The sequence below is a fragment of the Sapajus apella genome, unplaced genomic scaffold (genome assembly GCF_009761245.1).
Source record: "Sapajus apella isolate SASKATOON/1434 unplaced genomic scaffold, GSC_monkey_1.0 scaffold76, whole genome shotgun sequence".
NCBI lineage: Eukaryota > Metazoa > Chordata > Mammalia > Primates > Cebidae > Sapajus > Sapajus apella.
Window position 1 is genome coordinate 6813517 of NW_022437016.1, and position 19070 is coordinate 6832586.

The window sequence follows — 19070 nt, forward strand, 5'->3', positions numbered from 1 at the left end:
CGGTTCACTGCAACCTCTGCATCCTGAGTTCAAGACATTTTTGTCCCTCAGCCTCCCGAGTAGCTGAGATTACAGGTGTGCACCACCACGTCTGGCTAATTTTTGTATTTTTATTAGAGACGGGGTTTCACCATGTTGGCCAAGCTGGTCTCAACTCCTGGCCTCAGGTGATCCACCCGCCTTGGCCTCCAAAAGTTCTGGGATTGCAGGTGTGAACCACCATGCCTGGCCATGGATTGTTTATTTCTGTAACTTTCCATTTAATATTTTTGGACTGCAGTTGACCACAGATAATTGAAACCTCAGAAAGCAAAACAATGGATAAGGGGAACTTCTGTAGTACTGAGAAGTCAAACTAAGTGTGTGCCTGGAGGGCAGTCATGCCCACTTGTTTGTTGTCCACCTCTGTGTGTGTGTGTGTGTGTGTGCGTGCGTGTGTGTGTGTGCGTGTGTGTATGCTTGAGTGTGTGGATATATCTGAATGTGTCTCTGTATCTCTGTGGGTCTATGTGTCTCCATGCCTGGACCGTGCCAGACACATCATAGACGCTCATTCAGTATTTGGCAATTGAATGAATGTGGGCCAGGCATGGTGGCCCACGCCTGTAATCCCAGCACTTTGGGAGGCTGAGTCGGTGAGTAAGAATAGCTAAGAGGCACCAAGGGCCGGGCGCGGTGGCTCATGCCTGTAATCTAAGCACTTTGGAGGCCAAGGTGGGCGGATCACCTGAGGTTGGGAGTTCAAGACCAGCCTGACCAACATGGTGAAACCCTGTCTTAAAAAAAAAAAAGAGGCTAACAAGGGTCCTTAAGGCCCCCACTAAAGTGAAAGGGAAACTGACCTATCATACAAGCCACAGGTATTTCCTGACTTGGGGGCGGAGAAAACAAATCCAGGTCTACTTGCCTCCATGTACATGTATGTCCCCAGCCACACACATCCTCACAGCACACATGCACACATATATACACACACAGCCACATGCCTGGAAACATGATCATCTATTGCCCTTGCAGACAAGCTCCCAAGTGCACGTGAGCACTCACTTCCTTACACCCAGCTCTGCAGGCTCACACACTGAAACATGCACTCACACTTCAATTGCATGCACAACATGCATGCATTCGTCCATGTCCCCCTCCCCCAAAGTACAGTCAAGCTGGAATATTCCAGTGAACATACGGCAATGCACATGAAGCCACATATGTGTATAAAGATTCAGAGTCCCCCAAGCACCCCATACACCTGGACAACATGTACACATTCATTCTTTGTTTTTGAGATGGAGTCTCACTCTATCGCCCAGGCTGAAGTGCAGTGGGACAGTCTTGGCTCACTGCAACCTCCGCCTGCAGGTTCAGTTATTATAACTGAGAAATAACTCAGTTATTTCTGCTTCCTTTGTGGGAACCAGAGAGTGCATGTTTGCAAGAGCTCAAATGAAACTTTTCCACATGTCTGGATGCTGAAGGTCTGGCTCCAAAGAAGGACTCTGGCTCCAAGGAGGGAGCCCCCATTCTCCCAGGAGACGGGAGGGTTTCACCATATTGGTCACTGGTCTTGAACTCCTAACCTTGTGATCTGCCCTCCTCGGCCTCCCAAAGTGCTGAGATTACAGGCGTGAGCCACCGCACAGCCAATATTTTTTCTGAGGTCGCAGCTGCCCTCTTCCTTAGGGAATGTCCTCAGCTAAATGGAAATGTCAGCTAAATGGAAGTCACGAAGGTCACGTCCCAGCCCCCCAGGTCCCCCTCCCCTCCCAGGGCACTCAGCAACAAATGACTTCCGACTGCTGTGGGCTATAGAAAGTTAACCCCTTTTTGTCTCAAAATGGAACCAACTCTGGGATATGCTCACACTCTAGAGCTCCTTGTGGTGTCAGGTTAAACTAATACCAGCCAAGACCAGACCCTGCCTTAGCTCTGGCTCCTGCTCCAGCCTGCATCCCTCAGCCACCTTGTCTAGAGAACCTACCCCTAATAAATCACTTTTACAAGAAGCCCCCTCTGAAGCTTTGCTTCTAGGCAACCTAGCCTAAGACAACAGGAAAGCACTTTTGGTGGCCTCATCTTATTTTATACACACAGCAACCCTATGAGTTGGAGTATGAGTTAGGTACTATAACCCCATTTTAAGAAAAAATGGACATTAGTGGAGGACAAATGAAATCATGGAGAATAATGTGCTTAGAGTGAGTTAAGAATCCAATCATCAGGCTGGGCATGGTGGCTCATGCCTATAATCCCAGACTGAGGTGGGTGGATCACCAGCTCAGGATTTTCACACAAACCACCCAAAACAAAACGGTCCACCACTTTTTTTTTTTTTTTTTGAGACGGAGTTTCGCTCTTGTTACCCAGGCTGGAGTGCAATGGCGCGATCTTGGCTCACCGCAACCTCCGCCTCCTGGGTTCAGGCAATTCTCCTGCCTCAGCCTCCTGAGTAGCTGGGATTATAGGCACGCGCCACCATGTCCAGCTAATTTTTTGTATTTTTAGTAGAGACGGGGTTTCACCATGTTGACCAGGATGGTCTCGATCTCTTGACCTCGTGATCCACCCGCCTCGGCCTCCCAAAGTGCTGGGATTACAGGCGTGAGCCACCACGCCTGGCCGAAACCCCTCTATTAAAAAATACAAAAATTAGCCAGGTGTAGTGGCACGCACCTGTAATCCCAGCTACTCAGGAGACTGAGGCAGGAGAATCGCTTGAACCTGGGAGGCAGAGGTTGCAGTGAACCAAGATCTTGCCATTGCATTCCAGCCTGGGTGACAGAGCAAGACTCCATCTCAAAAATAAAAAAAGAATCCAACCATTAACTTGAGCCTCTCAGACAGTAGCCAGCTGGCTATTTCTGGAGTTTTCTCCAGCCCTCCAGCTTCCTGGGATCAAAGGGAACCTGAAAAGCCAGCTGGGACACCGGTCTGATGCTTCTCTCTGCTCTAGACAAACGTTCCCTCCAGTTTGTATTTTAATGCTTCTCAGTGAGGGGGGGCTCACTGTCTCCAAAGAAGCAATTTGTTTTTAGAGAGTGTGACTACTGGTCTCCTTTCATTCATTTGGCAAATATTCTTTAACCCATTTCCTGTTTAGAGAAAAAAAGTGCAGCTCACTGCTAGCGCAGTATTCTCGGAGCAAACAGGAAATGCACTTACGGTATGCCAAGCACCATGCTGAGCTTTGAGGCCTGGCTGGTGGACAAGGCTGGTAGGAGAAAGAACCAACATGACCACAGAAATGAAAACCAACCAGCGTGCTGGCTCACGCCTGTAATCCCAGCACTTTGGGAGGCCAAGGTGGGTGGATCACCTGAGGTCAGGAGTTTGAGACCAGCCTGACCAACATGGTGAAACCCTGTCTCTACTAAAAATACAAAAATTAGCCGGATGTGGTGGCGGGACCTGTTATCCCAGCTACTTGGGAGGCTGAGGCAGGAGAATTGCTAGAAACAGGGAGGTGGAGGTTGCAGTGAGCTGAGATCATGCCACTGCCCTTCAGCCTGGAGGACAGAGTGAGACTCTGTCTCAAAAAAAAAAAAAAAGAAACCCAACCAGGAAGAGTTCAGAGAGTGAGGCTTAGGGTGCTGCAAGGGCTCATGGTTGGGGAGATCTCAACTGGCTTAGCAGGGACAGGAAAGGCCTTCTAGGGGACCTGATGGCTGAGCTGGTATATGAGGGATGAGTAGGGAGTAATGACAAGCTGAGCAAGGGAAGTGTGTGAAGGAAAGAGGGAACAGCATATGCAAAGGCATGTGGCCGGCAGGAAAGGGGAATGGCAATATGTTTGGCACTGGACAGAAATCCATGAGAGGGCTCAGAAGACAGGCAGGAGGGCCAGGTGTGGAGGCTCATGCCTGTAATCCCAGCACTTTGGAAGGACGAGTCAGGTGGATCTCTTGAGGTCAGGAGTTCGAGACCAGCCTGGCCAACATAGTGAAACCCTTCTCTACTAAATATACAAAAATTAGCCAGTTCTGGTGGTAATCCCAACGACTCAGGGGGCTGAGGCAGGAGAATTGCTTGAACCCAGGAGGTGGAATTTGCACTGTGCCGAGATTGCACCATTGCACGACAGCCTGGGCAGCAGCGCAAGACTCCATCTCAAAAAAAAAAAAAAAAAGAAGAAGAAGAAGACAGGCAAGAGGCCGGGGGTAAGGCAGGACCCAAACTTCGATTACACCAAAAGCGGCTGGGAGCCTGAGAGGGTGGGTTCCAGTCAGGGCGCTCTTATTCCAGACCGTGAGAGCCTCATCTTCCAACTCTTCTCATGACAAAACGACTCCTCCCCACCTGGCTGTGGCATTCCCTCTGCCACTGCGATTCTTCTGCGTGCCCCAACAGGCCCCTCACATGTTCTCTTCACCATCCTAAGTGACTCAGAACACAGGAATTTGAGGATCTCAAAAAGACACTCCTAGAAGCGACTGTTTCCACTACAAACTGCATCAATGCCCAGGGTCTCATCAGCAGTCTGAAGGTGACAAGGTGGCCCACGCCCAGGGAACAGAAAGAAAAATTTCCAAGAGTCAAAAGAACCCACCTGAGAAGCCTGGGGCTCTCCTCCTGGGCACTGTGGCTTCCTGTCCTCCTCTTTTCTCCTGCTTCAGACCCGGGTTTAAATTCACCCAGTGTAGCCTGCCCCGGGCCAGCTCCAGGGTTTCTGGTTTCTCTGAGCAGGGGGAAGGGATTGCAGCTGCTGAGGCTTTGGGGGAAGGAGGCCCTTTGGAAGCAAATGGGTCTTGTGGCGGCCTGGCCAGGAAAAATCTCGTATCAGCTCCCACTGCCCTGCCTTCTCCCCTGTCCCCACTTCCTGCCCAGGGCCCCTGAGCTCCCAGCATGCCTTGCAACTAAACCTGTGGGACAATGAGGTTTTGGCTGATGCCTAAGATGTGATAACTTAGCGGACTGTAAGGTCTGCTTCAAACACTTTATACACACACCACAGAGGCACACATAGAGACAGAGATATTCACACTCAGACCAAGCCACAAGCACACGAGCCATGTGCACACACACACAGAGAGATGTTTAGGACTGTAGTTCTCAAATCAGATCTAACCTAACCATCAATATCACCAGAGAAGCTTGCAAAATGCAGACTCTTGGGCTACAGATAGTGATTCAGCCTGTGTCCACAGCATGGCCCAGGAATCTGTATGCAACAAGATATGAAAGAATAATGGCTCCTCAAACATCTCCACATCTTAAAGCTCAGAGCCTGTGAATATGTTATGTTACATGACAAAGGGGGATTGAGGTAGTAGATGAAATTAAGGTTGCTAATTAGATGACCTTATTTAGGTTGCAGATGAAATTAAGGTTGCTAATTAGATGACTTAATTAGATGACCAGGCCAGCTGGGCGCGGTGGCTCATGCCAGTAATCCCAGCACTTTGGGAGGCTGAGGTGGGAGGATCACAAGGTTAGGAGTTCGAGACCAGCCTGATCAACATGGTGAAATCTCATCTCTACTAAAAATACAAAAATTAGCTGAGCGTGGTGGCAAGTGCCTGTAATCCCAGCTACTTGGGAGGCTGAGGCAGGAGAATTGCTTGAACCTGGGAGGTAGAGGTTGCAGTGAGCCAAGATTGCGCCACTGCACTCCAGCCTGGGCAACAGAGTGCGACCCTGTCTCAAAAACAAAAACAAAACAAAATGAAACAAAAACATAGGCCGAGCACAGTGGCTCAGGCCTGTCATCCAGCACTTTGGGAGGCTGAGGTGGGTAGATTACTTGAGTTTGAGTTCGGGACCAGCCTGGCCAACACGGTGAAACCCCGTCTCTACTGCACTCCAGCCTGGATGACAGAGCAAGGCTCTGACTCAAAAAAATAAAAATAAAAATAAATAAATAAATTATGGGTTATCTAAATATAATGAACTGAAAGTTTGTGCTCCTCTAAAATTCATATGACGAAACTCTAAGCCCTAATGTGATCGTATTAGGAGGTGAGGCCTTTGGAAGGTAGTTAGGTCATGAGGGTGGAGCTATTGTGATGGGATTAATACCCTCATAAAAGGGACCCCAGGGCCAGGCCCATGGCTCATGCTGTAATCACAGCACTTAGGGAGGCGGCAGGGTGGGGCTGGGGGAATCATTTGAGGCCAGGAGTTCGAGACCACCATCGCCAACATGGTGAAACCCCACCTCTACTAATAATACAAAAATGAGCCAGGCATGGTGGTGGGGGCCTGTAATCCCAGCTACTCAGGAGGCTGAAGCACAAGAATTGCTTGAACTGGGGAGGTGGAGGTTGTAGTAAACTAAGATCATGCCACTGCACTCCAGCCTGGGCAACAGAGCGAGACTCTATCTCAAAAAGAAAAAAAAGGACCCCAGGGTGGTTTGGTGTCTCACACTGATAATTCCAGCACTTTAGGGAGGCAGAGGCGGGAGGATCTCTTGAGTCCAGGAGTAAACATAGAGAGATCCCATTCTCCATGAAAAGGCAAACATAAAAAAAAGACAAAACAAGAGAGAAAAAGAAAAATTTTTAAATTAAAAAATAAATAAATAGGCTGGGTGCGGTGGCTCATGCCTATAATCCCAACACTTTGGGAGGCTGAGGTGGGAGGATCACCTGAGGTCAGGAGTTCGATACTGGCCAACACGGTGAAACCCCATCTCTATTAAAAATACAACAATTAGCTGGGCATGGCGATGGGCACCTGTTAATTCCAGCTACTCAGGAAGCTGAGGCAGGAGAATCGCTTGAACCAGGGAGTTGGAGGTTGCAGTGAGCAGAGTTCATGCCACTGCACTCCAGCCTGGCAACCCAGTGAGACTCCATCTCAAAATAAGTAAGTAAATAAATAAATAAATAAATGGGACCCCAAAGAGGCCTCTAACCCTCTTTCCATCATGTGAGGATGCAGTGGGAAGGTGGAAGTCTGCAACCCAGAAGAGAGACCCGGCCAGCACCCAGCAGTGCAGGCACTGTGATCTCAGACATCCAGCCTCCGGAACCAGAGAAATAAATGCCTGTTGTTGATAAGCCACCCAGTCTATGATACTTTGTTGCGATAGCAGCCCAGATGGATAAGACAATGGGTGAGACCAAGACAAGAGTCTTTGAAAGTGGAAGACAGAGGCATGAGAAGAGTCAGAGTTGGAGATGGAAGCAATGGCTGGAGCCATGCGATGTCAGGACGCAGCCCTCATTTCTTGCTTTGAAGATAGAAGGAGACCCTTAGCCAAGGGACGCAGCAGCCTCCAGAAGCTGGAAGAAACGAGGACATAGATTCTTCCCCAGAGCTTCCAGAAGAAAACACAACCCTGCCAACATCTTGATTTTAGCCCAGCAAGACCCGTGCCAGACCTCTTACCTCAGAACTGTAGGATAAGAAGACTGGGCACGGTGGCTCACACCTGTAATCCCAGCACTTTTGGAGGCTGAAGCAGGGGGAGCGGGGAGGATCGCTTGAGCCCAGTAATTTGAGACCAGTCTGGACAACATTGTGAGACTCTCATCTCTATAAAAAATGTAAAAATTGACTGAATATAATTGCATGCAGCTGTGGTCCCAGCTACCCAGGATGCTGAGGCAGGAGGATCACTTAAGCCCAGGAGGCAGATGTTGCAGTGAGCTGAGATGGTGCCATTGCACTCTGTCCTGGGCGACAGAGCAAGACTCTGTCTCAAAACAAAAATAAACAAAAACACACAAGAGAACCATTAAGACCCAGAAAAAGCTGGGTGCGGTGGTTCATGCCTGTAATCCTAGCACTTTGGAAGGCTGAGGTGGGTGGATCACCTGAGGTCAGGAGTTCAAGACCAGTCTGGCCAACATGGTGAAACCCCATCTTTAAAAAAAAAAAAGACCCAGAAAAATGACGCCTCATCTTCATGGCAAGATACCAGGCCATGGCGCTGTGCTGAATGCACAGGAGGCCTCCCTGGCTTGTCATAAACCACATGGACCTGCCTGGGGCGGGATGATGTGCAGTCCCTTATGACTGGGCAGCTCTGTGACCCAGGCAGCCACTTCCCTTCCTAGGGTGTGGCTTGGATTCCCCCACATGTAAAACGGATTCCTTCCACTTTCAGTCCTCTCCCTTCAGCCACTGAACCTGGGGACAGAGGAGACAGATGGGACTGTCCTGTCAGCCAGCTACTCATCCACAAACATCTCTAAGCACTTACTACATGCTGGCCCCCAGCCCAAGTTGTCACACACACATTTTCAATTATTCCTCAAAACACCTTAAAGCAGTTAAATGAAAGAAGCCAAGCCAGGCACGGTGGCTCATGCCTGTAATCCCAGCACTTTGGGAGACCGAGGAGGGTGGATCACCTGAGGTCACGAGTTTGAGACCAGGCTGACCAATATGGTGAAACCCTGTCTCTACTGAAAATACAAGAAATTACCTGGGTGTGGTGGCAGGTGCCTGTACACCCAGCTACTCTGGAGGCTGAGGCAGGATAATGGCTTGAACCAGGGAGGCGGAGGTTGCAGTGAGCTGAGATCGCACCACTGCATTCCAGCCTGGTGACAGAGCGAGATTCTGTCTCAAAAAAAATGTGATTCCACTTACATGGCATATCTAGAAGAGGCAAATGCAGAGATGGAAAGTAGCAGAGTGGTTGCTAGGGGGGTGGGGAGAAGGGAAACGGAAGTTAATGTTTGACGGTTACACAGTTTCAGCTTGGGAAGATAGAAATATTCTGGAGATGGACAGAGGCCAGTGGTTGCACAACAATGTGAATGTACTTAAAGCTACTGAAATGTGCACTTAAAAAGTTGTATACTATGTTATACATATCTGACCACAATGAAACAATTTCTTTTTCCTTTTTGAGACAGGGTCTTGCTCTGTCACCCAGGCTGGAGTGCCAGTGGAGTCATCTCAGTTCATTGCAACCTCCGCCTCCCAGGCTCAAGCAATCCTTTTGCCTCAGCCTTCAAAGTAGCTGGGACTACAGGCGTGTGCCACCACCACACCTGGCTAATTTTTCGGAGTTTCCCTTTGTTGCCCAGGCTGGAGTGAAGTGGTCTGATCTCCATTCATTGCAACCTCTGCTTCCCAGGTTTAAGCAATTCACCTGTCTCAGCCTCCTAAGTAGCTGGGATTATAGGTGCCTGCCTCCACGTGTCTGGCTAATTTTTATATTTTTAGTAGAGAGGGGTCTTCACCATGTTGGCCAGGCTGGTCTTGAACCCCTGACCTCAGGTGATCCACTGTGTCAGCCTCTCATAGTGTTAGGACTACAGGCATGAGCCACAGCGCCCAGCATTTTTTTTTTTTTTTTTTTTTTTTTTTTTTTTTTTGTAGAGACAGGGTTTCTCCATGTTGCCTAGGCTGGTCTCGAATTCCTGGGCTCAAACCATCCACTAGGATTACAGGTGTAAGCCACCACATCTGACCCTAAAACAATTTTTTAAAGTACCCGAAAGCAGAGAGAATTCACCCCATTTTACAGATGAGAAAACTGACGCCCAAAGAGATTAGCTGACTTGACCAACGTCTTGTAGCAGAAAATAATGGAGCTGGGATTTGAATCCAGGCTTGACTCTAAATGCAGGGTCCTTTGCTCCCAGTGTCTTCTCTCCATCTTTCCAAAGGTCCTTTCTTTCTGAGCATTCACTCTGGGCAACCCTGAGCTAGGCATTGTGGAGGGGATGGTAGAGAAATTCAGTGAGGCGGGTTTCAGAGGAGCATTTCCGAGGAGATGAGGAACAGCCTTGGCTTTGAGGCCGTGAGCAGGCCATAGGAGGGAGGGTGGGGCCGGCCATCTCACCATCTCCCATGACTCAGTTGCTTTTCTGGGTTCCCTTGACAATCTTTGTTTTCCATGACAACGTTGGATGCAGCTGGCCCAGGAGACCAATGAACCAGAAGCCCCTTTCCAGGGAGGAGAATGTGTAGAATCCCTCTGCTTTCTGTTTGTAGCAACCATCACTACAGCGCTCTTGGCACTCCAGGCAATCTTGCCACCCAGAGAAAGGGAGCAGGAGGAAGGTCAAATGGCCACCCAGAGCTACACAGCAATGCTGTAAAAGTTTCCAGAATTAGTACCCACCAGGCCCAGTTCAGGCTGGGCAATCACCCTCCTTCCAGGTGGGTGCCCTAGAGTCAGAGGATGGAACAGAGAGAAGCTTGCAGAGCCCCTGTGGATAGATGGGTTCTGCCCCTGCCCCAGAAGAGCCTAGAATACTGAGGGACTGGGGCTAAGAACCACAAGAAGCCGGGCTCGGGGGCTCACGCCTGTAATCCCAGTACTTTGGGAGGCCAAGGCAGGTGAATCACAAGGTCAGGAGTTCAAGACCAGCCTGCTCAAGGTGGTGAAACCCCGTCTCTACTAAAGTTACAAAAAATTAGCCAGGTGTGGGGCAGGCACCTGTAATCCCAGCTACTCGAGAGAGTGAGGCAGGAGAATTGCTGAACTCAGGTAGCAGAGGTTGCGGTAAGCTGAAATCGTACCACTGCACTCCAGCCTGGGCAAGAGAGACTCCAACTCAAAAAAAAAAAAAAAAAAAAAGAACCTCAAGCAGAGCCGGAAACAGAGGAGCCCAGGAGGGAAGGCCCATGCTCGGGGACCATGAGAATTGGTGAGGGAAAGGGAAGGGCGCTGGCTTAGTTATCTACCGCTGTGCAACAAATGACCCCAAAACTTCCGGGCTTAAAACAACAGATGTTCATTATTTTATAGTTTCTGGGGGCCAGAAACCCAGGTTCAGCTTAGCGGGGTGCCTCTGGCCCAGGTCTCTCAGGAGGGTAGGATGGAGGTGTTGGCTAGAGCTACAGCCTCCCCTGGGGATGATCCATTTCCAAGCTCACTCACCCGGCTATTGGTAGGATTCAGTTTCTCACGCGCTTACGGGACCGAGGGGCTTAGTTCCTCACACGTTGGTGGCCAGAGGCCTTGGTTCCTTACCACGTGGGCCTCTCTGTGGAGCAGCCCAGAACATGGCCACCAGCTTCTCTCAGACAAAGCAAATGAGAAGGTGAGAAAGATGCAATCACAGCCTTTTTTTTTTTAATTTTAATTTTTTATTTTATTCTTGCTCTGTTGCCCAGGCTGGAGTTCAGTGGCATGATCTCAGCTCACTGCAACCTCCACCTCCCGGGTTCAGACAATTCTCCTGCCTCAGCCTCCTGAGTAGCTGGATTTCAGGCACCTGCCATCATGCCCGGCTGATCTTTATATTTTTAGTATAGATGGAGTTTCACCATGTTGATCAGGCTGGTCTTGACCTCCTGACCTTGTGATCCACATGCCTCAGCCTCCCAAAGTACTGGGATTACAGGTGAGAACCACCACTCCCGGGCAAGCCACAGTCTTTAAAATCTGATCTCACAAGCTAGGCCCATCACTTTTTCCACCTTCTACTCATTAGAAGAGAGTGACTAAGTCCAGCTGACACTCAGAGGAGGGGATTACAGGAAGGCATGGATACTAGAGGTGGGGATGGCTGAGCCCACCTTGGAGGCCTCCTACTGCAGCCAGCCTCTAATAGCTGCTCCTCAACTATTCCTTTGGGTTGGAGCTGAGTCTGACATGGTAAAGAAGAAAGCGGCTTAGCTTACTGGGACCAGCCATCCTTTTTTTTTTTAAAGACGGGGTTTCACCATGTTGGTAAGGCTGGTCTTGAACACCCGACCTCAGGTGATCTGCCCGCCTTGGCCTCCAAAGTGCTTGGATTACATGTGAGCCACCAGGCCCAGCCTTTTTTTTTTTTTTTTTTTAGACAGAGTTTCACTCTTGTTGCCCAGGCTGGAGTGCAATGGTGCGATCTCGGCTCACTGCAACCCCTGCCTCCCAGGTTCAAGTGATTCAATCAGGAGTTTGAGACCAGACTGGGACAAAACCCCATTTCTACTAAAAATACAAACAATTAGTTGGTGTGGTGGTGGGTGCCTGTAGTCCTGGCTACTTGGGAGGATGAGGTCAGAGAATCACCTGAGCCTGGGAGGCTGAGGCTGCAGTGAGCCACCAAATGAGAAGCTGTCCCAAATAAATGAGTAAATAAATAAATAGAGATGAGCTCTTGCTGTGTTGCCCAGGGTGGTCTCGAATTCCTGGACATAAGAAGGCCTCCCAAAGTGCTGGGATTATAGGCATGAGCCACCTTCATTGTACAGCTGGGAAAACTGAGGCCCAAGGAGAGGACAAGTGATTCGTCCAAGCTTACTCCAGTTGGTGGCAGATAAGACCCCAGAGCTCAGGGCTCTTGACCTGGGTCTGGCTGAGTCTCAGAACAGCTGGGGCCCTGTTTGCTGCAGGATGTATTTCTGATTCTCTTTCTTTTCTAAAATAGCCATGCCACAGGTAAAGCCACCCCTGAACAATACATTACTTGGTTTTTCTTGATTCTGAAGCATTTACGCACATGGTGCCATGTTACATACTTGTCCCTTCCCCTTGGTATTATGTTGCTAAGGTTCATCTGTGGGGCTGTTTCTGGTTTCAGTTCCTTCATTTTCACCACCGTATAGCTGCAGATTGTGTGAAAAGGAACTGGGTGCATAAATTGTGAAATTGTGATACATTCTTTGTTGGTTTTTTTTCGTTGGTATGTAAAATGTCTCTCGGGAAGGGCTATGAGCCTGTTCCTCCTTTTTGGTTTGGTGTTAAACTTGTGTTGGTACCTAGAATCACTTTATTCTTTATTATTATTATTACTATTTTGAGATGGAGTTTGGCTCTTGTTGTCCAGGCTGGAGCGCAATGGCACCATCTCGGCTCACCCCAACCTCTGCCTCCTGGGTTCAAGCAATTTTCCTGCCTCAGCCCCCCAAGTAGCTGGGATTACAGGCATGCGCCACCATGACTGGCTAATTTTTGTATTTTTAGTAGAGGTGGGGTTTCTCCATGTTGGTCAGGCTGGTCTCAAACTCCCAGCCTCAGGTGATCTGCTCACTTCAGCCTCCCAACGTGCTGGGATTATAGGCGTGAGCCACCACACCCGGCCAACTTTATTCTTATATATTTATTTATTTATTACTAGTTCATGAGATTTGAAGCCTGGGGTCCATTGCTCTTCAGCAATCCCACCATTTAGGCATCCCACCTCCACTTACTATCCTATGGGGCCAGGTGCTCACTGTTTCCTGAAGAGCTCTGGCCATTAAGAAGTCTTTTTTTTTTTTTTTTTTTTTTTGAGATGGGGTTTTGCTCTGTTGTCCAGGGTGGAGTATAGTGGTGCAATCATAGCTCACCATAACCTCAAACTCCTGGGTCTAAGCAATCCTTCTGTCTCAGCCCCCTGAGTAGCTGTGACTACAGGCATGTGCCACCACGCCCAGCTGATTTTTGTATTTTTTGTAGAGATGGGGGTCTTGCTCTGTTGCCCAGGCTGGTCTTGAACTCCTGGCCTCAATTGATCCTCCCTCCTCAGCTTCCCAAAGTGCTGGGATTTCAAGTATAAGCCCCCACATCCGGCCTAGAAAGTTCTTCCTTGGGTGGAGGGAGAACCTGCCTCCTCATGTCCTTCTCCCATAGGTCCTGATTCCTTACTCCAGAGGCTGTGGACTATGCCTGTCCCGTGACAGCTCTGCAGAACAGAGTCATGGCTCTGCCCACCCCCACCACTGCCAGGCCCTTCCCCATCCTCACTCACACCCATATTTGCTTCCCCTTCCCAAGCTCTGCCTCCCCAGATGCTACATCCTCCCCCCATGCAAGACAAGATTTCAAGTTCTCCACCCAGCTCGTTGCTCTCCTTTCACTGGCTCCACCCTCATTTGGGCATAACTCCGTGTTCCCAGGTCTTGCCAACCGTGGATATAGAAAACACCTCACTAGCAGTTAACCCTCAGTGCCTTCCACCTGCTCACACAGGAACTCCAGTCCTGAGGAGTGGGATCCAATCACTCCACATTTGGGCCATGGCTGGGGCTCTCGGTGCCGGCACTGCTGCAAGCTGAACCAGAGACATGTCATCTGACGCAGCCACCCCCTCTGCCTCTCTGAGGTCCCACCATCACAATTCAGCTTGTGGTACTGCCACCTCCACGCACAGGACTCACAGTGCTGCCACAGCTTGACAGGAAGGCCCCTTCACTCTGGGCCTCTGATAAGGGTTCTTTGGCCCTTATGTATTAGAGAAGCAGCTCCTGTACTTCCCACAAGTGCCACAGGATGAGGGCAGGTTCCAACAGCAGCCACCGGTTCCCTGTGTCTCCCTCCTGCCCTGCAGCTGAAACTGCGCTGCCAGACCAGATCCCTATGCCTAGTCCTTTTTTTTGAGATGGAGTCTCGCTCTGTTGCCCAGGCTGGAGTGCAGTGGTGCGATCTTGGCTCACTGCAACCTCCTCCTCCCGGGTTCAAGCGATTCCCTTGGCTAAGCCTCCTGAGTAGCTGGGATTGCAGGTACCTGTCACCATGCCCGGCTAATTTTTATATTTTTAGTGTAGACGGGATTTCACCATGTTGGCCAGACTGGTCTCCAACTCCTGACCTCAAGGGATTGCCGGCATTGGCCTCCCAAAGTGCTGGGATTACAGGTGTGAGCCACTGCACCCATCATCCCTATGCCTATTCCTGTCTCTCTGCAAGGAGCCCCCAAGTGCCTTGCCAGCTGGCCTGGAACCCCACTCTGCCAACACACCTGTGTAAATGAGTGGGTACACATGGCATGGGGCTGAGTGGAGAGGGTCACATAAGTGGATACACATGCAAAGGTGTTTGAATCCCAGCTAGGACCAGCCAAGATCCCCAGGAAACAGGAATAGGTGTTCTCCCAGCTCCCATTCCCTGCTAGTACACAGATGCACCCACAATTTTAGGTAAATTAATAAATGAAAAGATGATTTTTGAACCTCTATTTTGTATCAGCACCAAGAGCTTTTGCCTCTTCTGATAAAAAGGGATGCAGCATTTTCAAGTCCATTCAAGAGCACAGCTGTCTACTTAGCCCTGCGTGGAGAAGTTTAAAAAAAAAAAAAAAAAAAAAAAAGGGCCAGGCCCAGTGGCTCACACCTGTAATCCCAGCACTTTGGGAGGCTGAGGCAGGTGGATCATTTGAAGTCAGGAGTTCAAGACCAGCCTGGTCAACATGGTGAAACCTCATCTCTACTAAAATTACAAAAAAAATTAGCCGGGTGTGGTGGCATGCACCTGTAATCCCAGCTACTTGGGAGGCTGAAGCAGGAGAATCGCTTGAACGAGGGAGGCAGAGGTTGCAGTGAGCTGAGATCGTGCAACTGCACTCCAGTCTGGGTGACAGAGTGAGACCCTGTCTCAAAAATAAATAAATAAATTAATTAATAAATCAATTAAAAATGGGCTGGGTACAATGGCTCATGCCTGTAATCCCAGCACTTTTGGAGGCTGAGGTGGGCAGATCACCTGGGGTTGGGAGTTTGAGACCAGCTTGACTGGCTGGGCGTGGCCCCATCTTTAAAAAAAAAAAAAAGAAGGCCGAGCGTAGTGGCTCAGGCCTGTAACCAAGCACTTTGGAGGCCAAGGCAGGCGGATCACCTGAGGTTGGGAGTTCAAGAGCAGCTTGACCAACATGGAGAGACCCCATCTTTACTAAAAATACAAAATTAACCAGGTGTGGTGGCACATGCCTGTAATCCCAGCTACCTGGTAAGCTGAGGCAGGAGAATCGCTTGAATCCAGGAGGCAGAGGTTGTGGTGAGCCAAGATCATGTTACTGCACTCCAACCTGGGCAATAAGAGCAAAACTCCATCTAAAAAAAAAAAAAAAAACGAGGTTTAAGAAAGTCATAGTAGGCCGGGCGCAGTGGCTCACCCCTATAATCCCAGCACTTTGGGAGGCCGAGGCGGGTGGATCACAAGGTCAAGAGATCAAGACCATCCTGGTCAACATGGTGAAACCCCGTCTCTACTAAAAATACAAAAATTAGCTGGGCATGGTGGCGTGTGCCTGTAGTCCCAGCTATTCGGGAGGCTGAGGCAGGAGAATTGCTTGAATCCAGGAGGCGGAGGTTGCGGTGAGCCGAGACCGTGCCATTGTACTCCAGCCTGGGTAACAAGAGTGAAACTCCATCTCAGAAAAACAAACAAACAAAAAAACTGCAGAAATGCACTGAGTTGCCAGCTCTCCTTCTGTGGCTGTGACCACTTTCTGCTTTGGAACTTTTCTGTGTAAGAGGCATAACTCATACGTTCCTATGAGTCCCTTGAGACAGTATCTATGTCTGACCTCACTGTATCTCTCCCAGGACCCAGCCCAGTGCTTGGCTCATAATAAACACATAATCATAGAAACCAAGAATATTAGAGGGAAAGGAATAACTGGGACTGGCCATGCCACTTCCCCTGCTCAGCAACCTTCAATGGTTACTCTTTACTTGCAGGAAGAAGTTACAAGCCCCTTGGCCAGACATTCACAATGTGCCAGCCTCAGGGCCCAGCCCCGCCTCTCTATTTTCATTTGTTATCCGTACCGGCCACATCTCTTCATTCAGCGAAGCAAAATCATAAGAAGAGAGAGAGAATCAGGATGTGTTACGGGGAGTTGACGTTATGCAATTGAAGGAGCTTAAAACAGCTGCATCAACAGTTTCTGCACAGCTGTGACTTCTGCATCTAGTGTTTGGTCTGAGGCCAGGAGGGCAGGCAATTGGGAAGGAAAATGGACACAAGCAGAGGAGAGCCAAGGCAAACTGGAACTCATGAGAAGAAACTGAAACTCAGTCATCTCTCATCGTGCCCGAACTGTGGCTTCCACCATGGGGTTGACCTGCAGGAGGAACTGGAGTCTTAGCAGAAGAAAGTTGCCCAAGAGATGAAGAAACTGAAGGAGAGGATCCCGTGGGAGCTGGAACAGATGTGGTCCCAGCTGCCACATCACGCCAAGAAAAGTAAACGGGCCGATCTATGACAATACATGTGAGATGCATCAGTATCTCAACTGAATTTCTAGGTAAAAATATGGCTGGCAACGTACTTCCGTTTTTCAAATCTCATGCAGATTTTTCTTATGGCCAATCCCAACCCAAAGGAAATTCCAGGAAACACAGTTGCAGCTCAGCAAAATTTGGCCAGACACAGACTTCCTTAGCCTGTTTCCCCATTCTCCTCCTGAAGGACTCCTACTTATCCATCAAAGCTCTGCACAACTAGCTCTTAAGTCTTTCCTGTCATCCACGGGATCAAGGACACGCAATAAACCCCTGCCTTACACAGGCAGGATATATATGGAAATAAATAAATAAATAAATAAAACCCCTGCCTTAGAACAGTTGACCTAAAGGAAAAAACTGAGGCAAACAATAAGTTGAGCATTTATTTGGCCCAACCCTGAGGATAGCAACCCAGGAGCAGAGATTCAAATTGCTCTTAATATATAACTCCTATTAGCTGCAGTTATAAGTAGATTTTTCAGGGACATGAAGGGGCCGGGTACAGTGGCTCATGCCTATAATCCCAACACGTGGGAGGCTGAGATGGGAGAGCTGCTTCAGGCCGAGAGTTTGAGATGAGTCCGGACAACATAGCAAGACCATGTCTCTTTTGTATTTGACTGACTCTTGCTCTGTCACCCAGGCTGGAGTGCAATGGTAAGATCTCAGCTCACTGCAACCTCTACCTCCCAGGTACAAGAGATTCTCATGCCTCAGCCTCCCAAGTAGCTGGATTATAGGTGCCTGCCACCACGCCCAGCTAATTTTTTCTGTATTTTTAGTAGAGATAGGGTTTCACCATGTTGGCCAGGCTGGTCTCGAACTCCTGACCTCGAGTGATCCACCAGCCTCAGCCTCCCAAAGTGCTGGGATTATAGGAGTGAGCCACTGCTCCCAACTCTCTTTATATTTTTTTCTTTTGACTTTTTGAGACGGAGTCTTGGTCTGTCACCAGGCTGAAGTGCAGTGGCATGGTCTCGACTCACTGCAACCTCTACCTCCTGGGTTCAAGCAATTCTCCTGCCTCAACCTCTCTAAGAGCTGGGACTACAAGCGTGCACCACCACGCTCCGCTCGGCTAATTTTTGTATTTTTAGTAGAGACGGCTGATTAAAAATTTTTAAAAACAGGCCAGGTACGGTGGGTCACGCTTGTAATCCCAGCACTTTGGGAGGCCAAGGTGGGTGGATCAAGAGGTCAAGAGGTTGAGACCATCCTGACCAACACAGTGAAACCCTGTCTCTACTAAAAATACAAAAATTACCCAGGCATGGTGGCATGTTCCTGTACTCCCAGGTACTCAGGAGGTTGAGGCGGGGGAGTCGCTTGAACCCGGGAGGTGGAGGTTGCAGTGAGCCAAGATCGTACCACTCCACTCCAGCCAGGGTGACAGAGACCCTGTCTCAAAAAAGAAAAGAAAACAAAACAAAACAAGAAAACCAGAAAACAAAACATTAGAGTTTAGTCCTCCCTAGGACTGAAGGAGTTCTTGGAATGTGAGCTTTTCAGTTGTAAAACTGGAACAGTCCTTGCCAGACTGGGACTGAAAATACTCTGACCACCCAAAGGCTGGAGGCTGCCGGGAAGCTAGGGAGGGCCATTAAACCTGGGCTACTCCCTTAAGACCAGAACCAGAAGGTCATTTTGTAACTGGCTTCATTTGTCATCCAACGTCTTCCTTCCTCAGGAACTCAGCCCTCTCAGTTATTTAGAAAGCAATTTTGGGCAATCTTAGTTTCTACAGTTACTGGCTGCACATGTGGCTGTGCTAGAAGGAAGCTGTGGGGTATGGGGTGGGCAGGGAATACAACCTCATTTCCCAAAAAATCCATCATGAGCCTGGGGATTGGGCTGGTGGAGGGTATCAAAAATGAGATTCACAGAGCCTGCCCGGGGTAGGAGCCTTCTCTGCATCCTGCCCCACAGAGGTTGCTAAAGAAACATCGGAAGAATCCATGGAAGTAGAATCCCAGCCTCCTAAACGTCAGCACTGGGGAGAAGTACCCAGTCCAAGCCCATCAGCTCAGCTGTGGGAAGGGACCTGCTCAAGTCACAGAGCAACCAAGAAATACAGTGAAGCTAAAACCAGGCTTCTGCTCCCAAGTCGGAGACTCCTGGGCAGGGAAGAGTACAGAGGGCACACTGCTAACTTCAAGGAAGACACTTCTCTGTATCTGATTCTTTCTTTCTTTTCTCTTCTTTCCCTCCTTCCTTCCTTCCTTCCTTCCTTTCTTTCTTTTCTTTCTTTCTTT

General features: G+C 49.2%; 1 protein-coding gene across 1 annotated transcript in view; it reads right to left on the bottom strand.

Moving 5' to 3' along the window:
• LOC116532386 (N-acetyllactosaminide alpha-1,3-galactosyltransferase) overlaps window positions 1–4765 on the bottom strand; it is a 100323-nt gene extending 95558 nt beyond the window's left edge. The window contains exon 1 of the mRNA XM_032251497.1: window positions 4541–4765. The gene's annotated coding sequence lies outside the window, so the exon portion shown is untranslated. The remainder of the gene's footprint in view (window positions 1–4540) is intronic.
• Between the last annotated feature and the right edge of the window lie 14305 nt (window positions 4766–19070).